Genomic DNA, 13,479 nt, shown 5'->3' on the forward strand with positions numbered 1-13,479 from the left:
TAATTGGAAGCAGCTGCATTGCAGAGGCAGATCAGCTCAGTGCTTTGTGACCATCCAGAGGGGTGGGATACGGAGGGTGGGAGAAAGACACAAGAGGGAGGGGATATGGGGATATATGTATGCATATAGCTGATTCACTTTGTTATATAGCAGAAACTAACACAACATTGTAAAGCAATTATACTCCAATAAAGATTTTAAAAAAAAAAACAGGAAAAAAAGAAGAAAAGAAAAAAAAAAGAATCACTGACATTACATTGGGCCAGGAAAACCCCCCCACCCCATTTTAAGGTCAGTTGATTTGCGATGTTAATTCCCTTTTTACTGCATAATCTCATGTATTCTCAGCTTCCAGGGGTTAGGAGAAGAACATTTTTGGGAAGACTACTATTATGCCTACCACAAAATGTAGACAGAGAAACTGTAGAAGAAAAGGGAAAAGTATCCTGCTTTTTTAACAAGTGGCTCACATTTTTATTTTGCACAGGGCACCACAAATTATCTACCCAATGTCAGAAAGGATCTAAGTAGATCTACACTCATTCCCTCCTTTGTGGTCCACATCTAGTTCACAGAAACACTCATGCATCCCTTGCCCCCATAAATCCTGGCAGCATCCTCTTTCCTGCTCCATGGATACCTTGTCTTTCTCAGGCATGAGTCACACATTAGACTTCATCTCACTCAACTCAGGACCTCTGCCTTCTCCCATGGAAATCTCTACAGGGAGAATTAGCCCATAATTCACTGTTATCCACTTCATTATCTTTTATATGTTTTTGAAGTATTCATTTCCTGTGGTTGCTGTAACAAATTACCAAACAGTAGGTGGACTAAAACAACAGAAATTTGTTCTCTCAAAGTTCTGGAGTCCAGAAGTCTGAATCCATATCATTGGGCTGAAATCAGGGCGTCAGCTGGGCTATGTTCCATACGGAGTCTCTAGGGGCAAATCCATTCTTTGAGTCTTCCCGCTTCTGGTGGCTGATGGCATTTTTCACTTATAACCACATCACTCCAATTTTCAAGGTCAACATCTTTAAATCTCTCCCTGCTCCATTTTCACATGGACTTTTCCTCTGTTAAATCTACCTTTGCCTCTTTCTTATAAGGATACATGTGATGGCGATAAGGAGCCACATAGATAATCTAAGATAATTTCCCCATCTCAAGGTCTATGACTTAATCTCCTCTATAAAGACTTTATCACATTAGATTGCATTCATAGATTGCAAATATTAAAACATGAATTTGTGGGGAGGGACAATTTCCAGTCTATCACAGTTGATTGGACTGAAGGGTTCAAGAATGGTGATCCAGGTTTCTCTAAATTGCTTCTGCAGTTTGTACCTAAGGGGAAGTCTATTTCTTCCTCACTCTGGCAGCTGTTATCTGTCTAGCAGAACCTAATTTAAAACAGAGGCTGCAAGAATTCCATTTAAACATCTTGCAAAAAATTAAATTCAACAAATAGGAGAGGTGGACATTTTTAAACTAATCGATCATTATCACTCAGATATAAATGTGAAATGTTCTGAAAATAACCTGGATAATTATTTGAGGACATAGTCTCAAAAAGATAATTTTACTAATGAATAACTTCATTAACTAGAAAGATCAATGTCAAGCTCAAGGTAGAAAAAGTATATATGAATATTTAATGTGTTCAAAAATTCAAATGACATAGCTTTATGACTTTGGGAAGTTTCTTGTCTTATCTAAACTCAGTTGTTTTCATCTGGAAATTAGATATATTAAATATTTTCACAATGATAGTGTGATGGTGCTAAATGAGGTAACATGTAGAAGCACTTTGGGAAATTCTAAATATTGCATAAATGTGAGCGATTTGAATTGTCATCCAATGGGCTACATATAAGGATATTTCTAGGGATTTCATTCTGCCATATACTGGTGGTTTATGACTTCAAGGTATTTACGGGTCTAGTTGTAGAGAGATTGACATAGAGAACTAACCATAATATCATTGGAGAATAGAGAAGGGAAATTTCTTAATTACCTGGGGCTGCTACAACACAGTTCCATATATTGGGTGGCTTAAATAAAAGACGCTTATTTCTCATAGTTCTGGAAGCTGGGAAGTTGAAGATCCAGGTCCCAGTAGCTTAGATGTCTGGTGAGAGCTCTCTCCTTAGCTTGTAGATGACTGCCTTCTTGCTATATGCTCACATGATAGAGACAGAGAGGGTTTTGATTTCTTCCTCATCTTATATGGGAACTAATCCTATCATGGGGACTCCATTCTCATGACCTCATGTAAACCTAGTTACCTCCTAAGGGTCTCACCTCCAGAAATGATCACATTGGGGATTAAACATGTGAATTTGTGGGAGAGAGGTGGGGGACAAATATTTATCCCATAGCAGGAACTATCCACATATGTGCCAATACTTAGAGAAAATCTGATCATACTTGAATGATTAATTCTATCATTTTTTTTTTTTTTTGCCAACATTCTTTTTTTTTTTTTTTCTTTGTGGACACCCGGAACAGCAGGCTGGGGAAGTCAGAGTGGAAGATAAGGAAACTGGTGGCCCAGAAGCGCTGGCAAACAGACAACATTAAGATTTGCCACGTGCACCAGCCCCGACCCCACTGAGAAGGGGCGCACGCTTCCTGAGACACTTCTTTGCAAGCATTCTTATAAGAGTTTGCTTCAAAACATGGAGAAATCAGGAAACATTTTCTTGCTTCTGTTCATATTTCAGAGATTTAATATTGAATTTAAGGTTCCTTCCTTTGATTGGCCTCAATCTATCTAAATTCAATCCATATCTATATACCTAAGGTTGTGTGTATGTGTGTGGCAATTTTCCCCAAATTATCAAAAATTGTGTGGCACTCTTTTTCTAATACATAACACAGTACAGAATCACTGTGGTGTTTCTAGGGGTTAAGCAATACGTTGGGGCCTGGGTAGTAATTCAGTTGGTTAGTTTGACAGTTTGAGATAACCGCACTGTACATGTCACTCATTCTATCACTGTATTGTTATTGTCAGTACCTTGGCATCTTGACATTTCTTTTCCAAGCTATGCCACTTTTAGTTTTATTTTTCTGATTCCTTGAAAGGTAATGAAATTGTATTAGTTATGTATGAAAAATATAACCTTTAATTTTTGAATCTATGTAGGAAAACATAATTTATATTCTTCAGCTTAGAAGTATTTATAAAACACCATAGAAAAATAAAATGAGCCTAGTAATGATTTAATATATGGCACTTAGATCAAAAATAAAAGGTATTCACTGTACTATTATTTTTCTAAACAGTTTTTTAATACACAATTGTTAGGTATATCATTTTCTTTAATATTTAAAATTGCATGGGTTTTACCTCTACACTTTTGTGAGAAGCAATTGTGTATCAGTTCTTTTGAGACTCTGTAGGAAGTTATTTCAAGTTAATTCACTAGGAAAGTACTGAACCAGCAAATCAGCATTACTAGAAATGGCTCCCCATCATCTGTACTGTAACAGGATGCTAATAAGTGTTGGCTTCCTTCCCTGGTAGTGAACCCAACTCCATTTTACCAACCTGCCTGGAGTTCTTCCTTCTGTTTTCTACTTTTATCTACCATATTCTATAATGTATTTTATTTCATCATACTTACTAGCTATGGCTTCCATAACGATTTCTATCAGGAAGGCAGTAGAGCTTGAGAACATAAGTTTTGGCAGTTTAAACATTGGTTCAAATTTTATCTCCATCACTTATTGGTTTGCAACCTTGTTCAGCTGAACTGAATTTCAATTCCTTCATCTGTAAAATGGGAGTAACAAGAATTTACTCATAGGGGTGTATAGGAATTAAAAGAGAAAGATGCAAAGCATGTGACCCACCAGCTGCCACATGGTAAAAACCTTATGCAATACCTGTTGTCTTCATTGTTGCTCTTATTATGACTACCATAAAATTAATGGTTATGGATTATATAGAAATACAGAAACTACATTTAGTTGTGCAAATGTTCCATTTGAAACTGGAAGCTAATATACAGAAAAAATTTTCTCCAACTCTGACAATTAAAAAGATAAAAATAGGGTTTCTCTGGTGGCGCAGTGGTTGAGAGTCCGTCCGCCAATGCTGCCGATGCAGGGGACGCGGGCTCGTGCCCCGGTCCGGGAAGATCCCACATGCCGCGGAGTGGCTGGGCCCATGAGCCATGGCCACTGAGCCTGCGCGTCCAGAGCCTGTGCTCTACAACGGGAGAGGCCACAACAGTGAGAGGCCCGCGTACCAAAAAAAAAATAAATAAATAAAAATAAACAGAAAAAAAAAGTTATATCTGTAAATTATTTTCAAAAGCAGAATCTATGTATATTTATATCAATGGAATTAATTAATAGGAAATATGAACAAGCTTCTGAGTTAAGAACATCTTTAAAATATTTTGCTTAAGGAAAATGATACTTTGTAAAAGTGCAAAGTCTATTCAATATAGTCTATAGTCCAGACTGTCCCATGCTGTGATTATATCATAATGAGTGGGCAAACAAAAGTAGTAGAATAATTATAAGTTTTCAGGATGTAAGTTTCTTTTCATCCCTGGAATATCTTTTGTATAAAAAATTAATTGTAATGTTGCTCAACTGAGTATGTCTGTCCTTCCATTTAGGACACTCACAAATCACAATGTACTAGACCTGACCCCCTGGGTAAAATGAATTTGACCAAAATATTTCAATCTCAAGAATATGGGCTATATTGAAAATCACTTTATCACTTTAAGAATTTGGACTGCACTACCTTTGAAACAAGTATTGCATCTTGCTCATGGGAAAGGTATCATCATGGTAAATACTTAATTAGATAAAGATATTATTGTATTTTTTCATCAGTGTAAGAATAAAAGTATTCAGTTTGCGTTCTCAAGGCTCTGATTACAGTCTATGGTTGTAAATCCAGTCTTGTTCATCAGAAATATCAGTTATTAAAATATACATTTTAGTTAAGTGGGTATTTGAGTTTTTAAGAGAGAATCTATCTCAAACTCAAATAAGGACATTTAATAATTTTACAGAAAAGGCAATAAAAACAAATTCTTCCCAACAAAGGCTTATTCATGTATATAAATACTTTTTAAAAAATGTTTTCATGGAATATGCTTTAGAAACTTCAACATTTTAGTTGACCTATAATCCTTTAAGAATATTACAAAGTGGCTATAAACCTATAAACCAAGGAGAAGTTTTAAATTAATTTAATCTATAGAGTGAATATTAAGACATTTTAGGTCTTAATCCATCAGATAGTATTTTCATTATGGTCAATAATTCAGAATTTATTGCGGTAGTACAAGTACTCAGAGGAGAAGGTAATCCAAAAATTAGTTTTATTTTTGTTTTGTATCCCCATATTTATATTGAACATGCTTGAATTTTTTTTAGGGTTTATAGTAGCTCAAATTAAATAGGCAATTTTTTAAGGCTTAAGTTAGAACACTAGAAAACTATTTAGATTCTATTCTTCTTGCTCCCTGCCTCAACTGAGTAATTAAAAACATCACTTTGCAAATGGATGCAGAGTACATGTCAGAGTTAATCTGAAAATTCACTCTCTACATAAATTAGGAATGGTGCATCCTAATTTCTCTGCAAACGTGTATCATATGTGTTAACAGTGGTGGGGATGAGGGAAGAATAAAGATTTTATAAACACATCAAAATTGTAGTTTGCTAGATGATTTCTGTGTGATTGAAATCTTCTATAAGCAAGGGAATATGTAGAAAAGTACAATTCCTGTTATTTTGGAAGCCAACATTAGTAGTTTATAGTGAAAAGATTTCTAATGCTTCTGAGTTTTATATTGTCATCAAAATTCTTATCATATAGAAAATGCTGGAGACAATGTCCAGAAGATTAACAAAGATATTAAAGACTTCCCTAAAATTAACTGATTTGAAAGGGATTAATATCCACAGAAGAGAAAGTCCATTATCTCTTATTTAAATTCTGTTTATTGGGACTAAAATTATTGGTATGTTGCCATACGGTTCCTTAAAATCAATCGTACCTACTATCAATTATTTGCCAAGTTTCACTGTCTAAACATATGAAAAATATGGTTACACAGTGTTGGAAATGCCAAAACAAATTTGAGTTACAGCCCTAAGGGCCCAGAAAGCCAATTTTGAACATTGTCTTACATTAAATTAGGTTCTGCTCACTACGATTTAAATTTTTAATTTCTCTCCCCAATAGCCTAAACCTACTAGTTTGCCAAACATTCTTTGGTTTTTGTTTATAGACAATTTATCTTAGATTTTTGTTAATTTGAATCATACTCCTGTTTAAATATAATGCCTAAAGTGAGCAAAAGACCACACTCGTTTTATTTTTACATTTTAATATTTTGTTTATGGCATGATTTTTTTTTTAAATTTTTATTTTATATTGGAATAGTGTTGATTTATAATGTTGTATTAGTTTCAGGTGTACAGGAAAGTGTTTCAGTTATACATATACATATATCCACTCTTTTTCAGATTCTTTTCCCATATAGTTTATTACAGGTGGCCAAAGCTGGAGCCTAGGTCCTCTATGTGGAAACTGTGGTGTGGGTCTTTACAAGATGGTCAGTGAATTCCTGATAGGGAGGCTTAGTGAACACAGTCTCTTTCCAGAGGATGGGATGAGATAGTTGTAGGTCTTGGAGATGTCGTGGAAGGTGGATTTGGTGAAGTTATCCATGGTGGTACTGCAGCCCCTGGCTGAGATGTAGCAGTCATTGATACTAGCCATCAACTGCAATTTCTTGGGCACAGGGGCTGAGACTATTCCAGTTCCTCTGTGGGTGGGGAAGAGGTATACCAGCACAGAGCCACAGCAGTGGGTTACTTTGCAAGGGTCGGTGCAGGGCTTGCCAATCTCGTCCCCCCACTATCTTGTTGCACAGAGAGTATGGCGACATTGGCTGAAATAATGGCCCCATAAATTGCAATGGCTCCCTCTTTGGAGCACTTAACACCCAGAATAACATGTTGTTGTAATTCCCAATGGTGATAAATGCCTTGAACCTGGTCTGCTGGCCAGTGTAGATCTGCTTTTGCACAGGTATACTCTTCAGAATCTCCTCCTTCAGGAACACTTTCAGGAAAAACTCAGTGATCTCAGATTCCTTGATGGGCAGGGAGAGGTGATAGATATCCTCCAGGGACTAAATAAAAGATACCTGTGTAGATTTCATGGAAGGAGTAAATTTTTGAGCAGGAAAGAAAATTAATTCTATTCTTCCATTTATAAAAGTAGGATTTCTGAGCCGTATGTGTAGATACTTCTATTTGTTGAAGTGCCTTACAAGAGTAGCCCAGTGTTAGGGCTTCCCTGGTGGCACAGTGGTTGAGAGTCCGCCTGCTGATGCAAAGGGCATCGTTCGTGCCCCGGTCCGGGAAGATCCCACATGCCGTGGAGCGGCTGGGTCCGTGAGCCATGGCAGCTGAGCCTGAGTGTTCGGAGCCTGTGCTCCACAACGGGAGAGGCCACAACAGTGAGAGGCCCGCGTACCGCAAAAAAAAAAAAAAAAAAAAAAAAAAGAGTAGCCCAGTGTTAAAACATTGGGAATGTCAAACAGGTAATTAGAATCTTGTCACAGTAGCTGAACGTTCATACTGTTCTGAGCACAGGGGCAGAGAAAGCTTCAAATTTTATATTAATATGTTAGATCATAGAGTCTGTACGATCTCCGTATGATCTCCAAAATTTATTTATTTAAATTTAACCCTTTTGACAAGCATATACACGTGCACACATCCATACATCACTTCAATAAAAACATATTGGAAAATGAGAAATGAGGAACTGAATAAGAAAATAAATTACTTATTTCAATAAATATAAGAAGGAATATTTAGAAGTGAAGAATCAAGTGTATGGGTCATTGGATAAGAAGGGGTTCAGATGAGATTCATGCTTGAGTTTGAATGAGTGGGAAATAGTGATATATCTATTAGAATTATTGGACCAAGGACATGAAAAAGTATCTTCAGACTAGTTATGATAAAGATATATTACTTCTTAGGCTCTCACCAGTCATTCCAAAGATCATATGTAACGAGAGGTACAACCATTGGCCTATGTTCATTCTGAATAAAATGATGGTATTTCTATTCAGCCAGTGAAGTGCTAGAGGGCCATTTTTGTATTAGGCAGAATATTGAGAGGAAGACAAAGGAATATACTTCATTTTATTAAAGTAACAAAATGTGATGAAGGCTGAGAAATCTTGAACCAAGATGTCCTTTTGCACCAGATGTTCCTGAATACAGAATTCTTTGCAGTAGAGTATTTCAATAAATATAGAAGCAAAATACCTACTTTTCTCATACAAGATTCTTGTTCCAGAAAAGAGATCTGAACTAGAAAGATATTGATCATTTGGTCATCAGCAAATAATACATTTTTCTATAAATTATCACCAGCTCAAACCTAGCCATAATTAATTATGATTCTATCTGTAGGACGTCAGAATTTGACTAGACTGTATCATTGCATATAGCTTTGTATGTAACCATGTTACACTGTCACAACTAAGAAACCAACAGTGATACATTTTTATAAACTAAACTTTTCAATGTGCTTAGATTTCACCAGTTTTTCCATTAATTTCCCTTTTCTGTTCCAGAATTCTATTGAGGACACCACATTGCATTTATTCATCATGTCTCCTTAGCTTCCTCTGGTCTATGATGATTTCATAGGTTTTCTTCTTTTGATGACCTTGGTGGTTTTGAGTTCTGTTCAGGTATGTTGTCCTTCACTGTATTTGTCTGATGTTTTTCTCATTATTAGACAGGAGTTAGGGGGTTTGGGGAAAGAATAGATATGAAGTATCCTTTTCATTACCTCGATCAGTAGATATGTGTCAGCAACACAACACTATCAGTGCTGTCAAACTAGATCACTTGGTTAAGGTAGTGTTTGTCAGGTTTCTCCATGGTAAAGTTATTATTTCTTTTTTCCTTTTGATATTCTCTTTTGTGGCACCAAGCTATTAATTTCCCCCCACATTCAGGGTGGAAGATTAAGTTCTGCCTCCGGGAGGTGAATTGTTTTTCTTTCTCTGTTTCTCTCTGTCCCTCTGTCTCTTTTTAGATTAGATATAGATAGATAGATACTGATATAGATAAAATTATGTATATACATATATATGTTCATTTTCTAGGGTTGCCCTAACAAAGTACCACAGACTGGGTGGCTTAAACAACAGAAATGTATTTTCTCACAGTTCTGGAGGCTGGAATTCCAAGGTCAAGGTGCTGGTGCTGGCAGGGTTGGTTTCCCCTGAGACTGTCTCTTGCCTTGGCCTGCAGATAGACACCTTCTTGCTGCCTCTTTACATGGTTGTTCCTCTGTGTCCCTGATATCTCTCTCTGTGTATCTTAATCTCACTCTTTTTTTTTTAATAAAGTCATATTGAATTAAGAGCCACCCTAAAGGTCTCATTTTAATTTAATGAAATGTATTTGAATATCCCACCCCAAAATATGCATCCTTGGCATATGAATTATGTGGAGATAAAACCATTTGAGCACCGGCAGACACAGCAAAAGTTATTTACCTCTCCCTAACTACTTAAAAATAAATTATAAATGTCTCCTTTTATAAAATAAATTTACATTTATAAGGAAAATTTCTATTTGTAAAGATATCTCTATACCAGGAAAACGGGCTAGTCCAGGGACACCTCATGTCATCTAAGAGACTCTAATCTAAATTTCAAGACAACCTTTATTTACCATAGATTTCCTTCCCTCACCCTCCCATAATTTGCCTTCTCAACCCAAAAGCCCAAAATTCCATTTCCCCTTGTTTACACTAAAATATTATATAAGCTGGCTGCCTCCTTGAGTTATGTTTTACTTTGCATACTCCCATGAGAATCTGTATAGATAACATTGTTTTTCTTTTGTTAATCTTTTATCAGTTTGATTTGCTAGCCACAGACATTGGTTTTAAGAGGAGAGAGGAAGAGATTTTTTTTTTCCTCCCCTACATTAATCACCACTTTAAGGCCTTATTTCTAAATACAGTCACATTCTGAGATGCTGAAAGCTAGGATTTCAACATATAAATTATGGAGAGACACAATTCAGACCATAACACTGTCTCTCTATCATGTAGAATTCTTCTGTAAGGAAAATATTTCCCTTCTCTATTTATTCAATCATTTTTTTACACCATTATGGATTCAATAAGTAACTTACACCTTAAGTTATAATCCAGTACTACATTATTTATTTGTTGCTCAATCTTTTTAAGCTTGGGAACTCTTTCAGACTGTCTCCAGTAACTCTTTGAATGTCTTCATCCTTTAAAATTTTTTTGAGCACTTCCTTATTTTGAGGTACTACATGAGGCTCCAAACTCATCTTGTATTTCCCTTGCTCCAGCCCTAGAATTAGCCATTTCTCCTAGGAGTTGTAGTTTCTTTCAGAGGAGAATATCACTTCTTATCATTCAGATCACACCTTCTTCTCCAGGAGGCCTTCCAGGAGTAACTGAAGTTCCCTGCTTCTGGACCCCCAGCATTTCCATTATAGTCCCTGCTGCTATTTTTCTTAATAATCAAAAGTAATTTAAAACCACCTTGTTGGTGGTTGTCTATTTATTAGTTTATTGTCTGTGTTCCTCTAAGGAATAAACTGCATGAGAACAGAAACATTGTTTTGATCTCCAATCAAGCTGCAGTGCTCACAAGAGGACCTGTCTCATAATTAACACTCGAAAAATATTTTCATGAGAAGGAATTAATAATTTATTTAGAAGTTACCTCAGGTTAAATCTGGTTGCATTTATTCTATCATACTTTCAAATTATTCCATAGATCAAGATAGGCTAGGTCAAGCTGCAATAATTAGCGTTAGGATTTTAATGACTTAACGAAAGCTTTTTTGTTTGTTTGTTTGATGTAGGCTGTTTCAGTCATATAACTCCTTCATATCAACTTGTGCTCCACAATTATCAAGTATGGAGAAAAATAAGGTATATCAGTGATACTCATATTTCATTGACAAAGCAAATCACATAATTCCAAAGGAGCATGAAAGGCTAAGCTGTCTGGAGAAAAGGAAACATGATTATTAACATCTAATACTAATGAACATAAATTTGACAGTTTGTTTAATATTTGTGATTTCTTGGGGAAAGAAATGGTCTTTTTTTTTTCTTTTTTTAATTTGTCCAATTGACCTTACATATAATAATCATTCAACTATCTCTCTTTTTTTCTTTTTTTTTTTAAATTAACTTTAATTCTTATCATCTTCTCCCAGGTTTTTTTTTTTTTTTTTTTTTTTTTTGCGGTATGTGGGCCTCTCACTGTTGTGAGCTCTCCCGTTGCGGAGCACAGGCTCTGGACGCACCGGCTCAGCGGCCATGGCTCACAGGCCCAGCTGCTCCGCACCATGTGGGATCCTCCCGGACCGGGGCACGAACCCGTGTCCCCTGCATCGGCAGGCGGACTCTCAACCACTGCGCCACCAGGGAAGCCCATTCTCCCAGGTTTTGAAGCTGGTGTTTGCAACTAAAGGTAGAATTATGAAAGCCTTCAAATAATGTCCTTAAAGACATATAGGATATATGAGTGGATTTGCTTAATCCACAGCAAAAATCATGGTTCTCAATAATATAATAAAAGTTAAGATAGTGAAGGAAACTCCTCATGGCTCAGTGAATAATATGATGGAATGATAAAACAACTACATGGTCAGTTTCCTGGTCATTAACATGTTTTTAGTGTTAGGATGTCGAAAGATATTATGTCAAGGAAAGGAAGGCTTTGTGATTTAAAAAAGGTAGGAAAATTCAAGTTTAAACAAAGTAAATTAAAAATTAACATATTTATTAACTGTTGGACTTCTTAAAATTCCCATTATGCTAAATGTGTCCTATGAATTTTCTGAAAGATATTTAATATATGGTATCTGCTAAAGTATTTGAAGGCAGGTATAGTTTTGGTCAAAAAAAAAAAAAAAGGGGGCCAAAAACAAAGGTTTGTAGTACAGGAAGTATATTTGGAATGTCATCACAAAAAACAGGATTGAGGGACAGGGAATAAGAGAAAAACATTACAAGTATTGATCTTGGCTGACCTTGGCCTGCAGCAGCTGGAGGCAGGTTTTCAGTTCCCAGCCAGAGACTGAAGTCAGGCCAAGGCAGTGAGAGTGCTAAATCCTAGCTACTAGACCACCAGGAACCAGTGGCCACTGACGAGGCCCTGGCCCATCAGCTGTGTAGAAATGAAATTCCACATAGAGATGGGAAATAAGTGAAACAAGTAAAGTGTTTATTAGAAGGAGAAAGGGTACCTGTGGATAGACACATGGATGGACTCAGAGAGAGAGGGTCGTGCCCTCACGGTACTTTGAATCATTTATATGGGCCATTTCTTCAGGGTTTCCTTTGGCCAATCATCTTGCTTTGCCTGGTTCTGAGTCTGTATTTGGTTTGTCTCAGGGTCCTCTCATGTATGCATGTGCATCTCTTAGTCAAGATGGATTCCAACAAACGGGCCTATGGATAGTTGATGTCACTTACTATGGGGTGGCACCCCTTCCCTTTTTGAGCTCCAAGGAGCCTTTCTGTGCATGTGTAGTCGGAAAGCTCTCCTTGACCTCGAGAATGAAAAATGTGTGGTCTCTTATCTGGACAGGGCTTAGCTCCTCCTCCTCTTCATCTTGGAGTTTCTGTCCATAGGGGACAAAGTGCAGCTGTTCAGCCTGGGACCCATCTATCTCCTACCTCAAGATGAGTTACTGCATTGGTCACTGCAAAGGTTGACTAGCGTTAGATCTTACCTGTGACCTCTTGAAGAGCCTTATGGAATGCCTCTTAGAACTGGTTACCTGCAGCATTGAAGGGGGAAGATTTATCCACCCAACATCTATTCCTAAGAGGTCAATGATGGATCCATGAGGGTTAATTACTTTCATGTCTGGGTTCACATGTTTGAATGTTAGGTTGGTTTCTAACAAGGATGTCGATGTCAATTTCTTAGGTTAGAAAAGTCTCTTGAGATGGAGGAGATTGGTTCAAGATGGCAGAGTAGAAGGACGTGAGCTCACTCCCTCTTGCAAGAGCACTACAATCACAACTAATTGCTGAGCAATCATCAACAAGGAAACACTGGAACTCACCAGAAAAGATACTCCATATCCAAAAACAAAGGAAAAGCTTCAATTAAATGGTAGGAGGAGTGCAATCACAATAAAATAAAATCCCATGACCACTGGGTGGATGACTTACAAACTGGAGAATACTTATACCTCAGAAGTCCACCGATTAGAGTGAAGGTTCTGAACCACAAGTCAGGCTTCCCAACCTGGGGGTCCAGCAACAGGAGGAGCAATTCCTAGAGAATCAGATTTTGAAAGCTAGCAGTATTTGATTGCAGGACTTTGACAGGACTGGAGGAAATAGAGACTCCACTCTTGGAGGGCACACACAAAGTAGTGTGC

General features: G+C 37.0%; 1 pseudogene; it reads right to left on the reverse strand.

Moving 5' to 3' along the window:
- Positions 1-6,541: 6,541 nt before the first annotated feature.
- Positions 6,542-12,954, reverse strand: LOC137224323 (small ribosomal subunit protein uS5 pseudogene; annotated as a pseudogene).
- Positions 12,955-13,479: the final 525 nt, after the last annotated feature.

The sequence above is a fragment of the Pseudorca crassidens genome, chromosome 5 (assembly GCF_039906515.1).
Source record: "Pseudorca crassidens isolate mPseCra1 chromosome 5, mPseCra1.hap1, whole genome shotgun sequence".
NCBI classification, from domain to species: Eukaryota; Metazoa; Chordata; class Mammalia; order Artiodactyla; family Delphinidae; genus Pseudorca; species Pseudorca crassidens.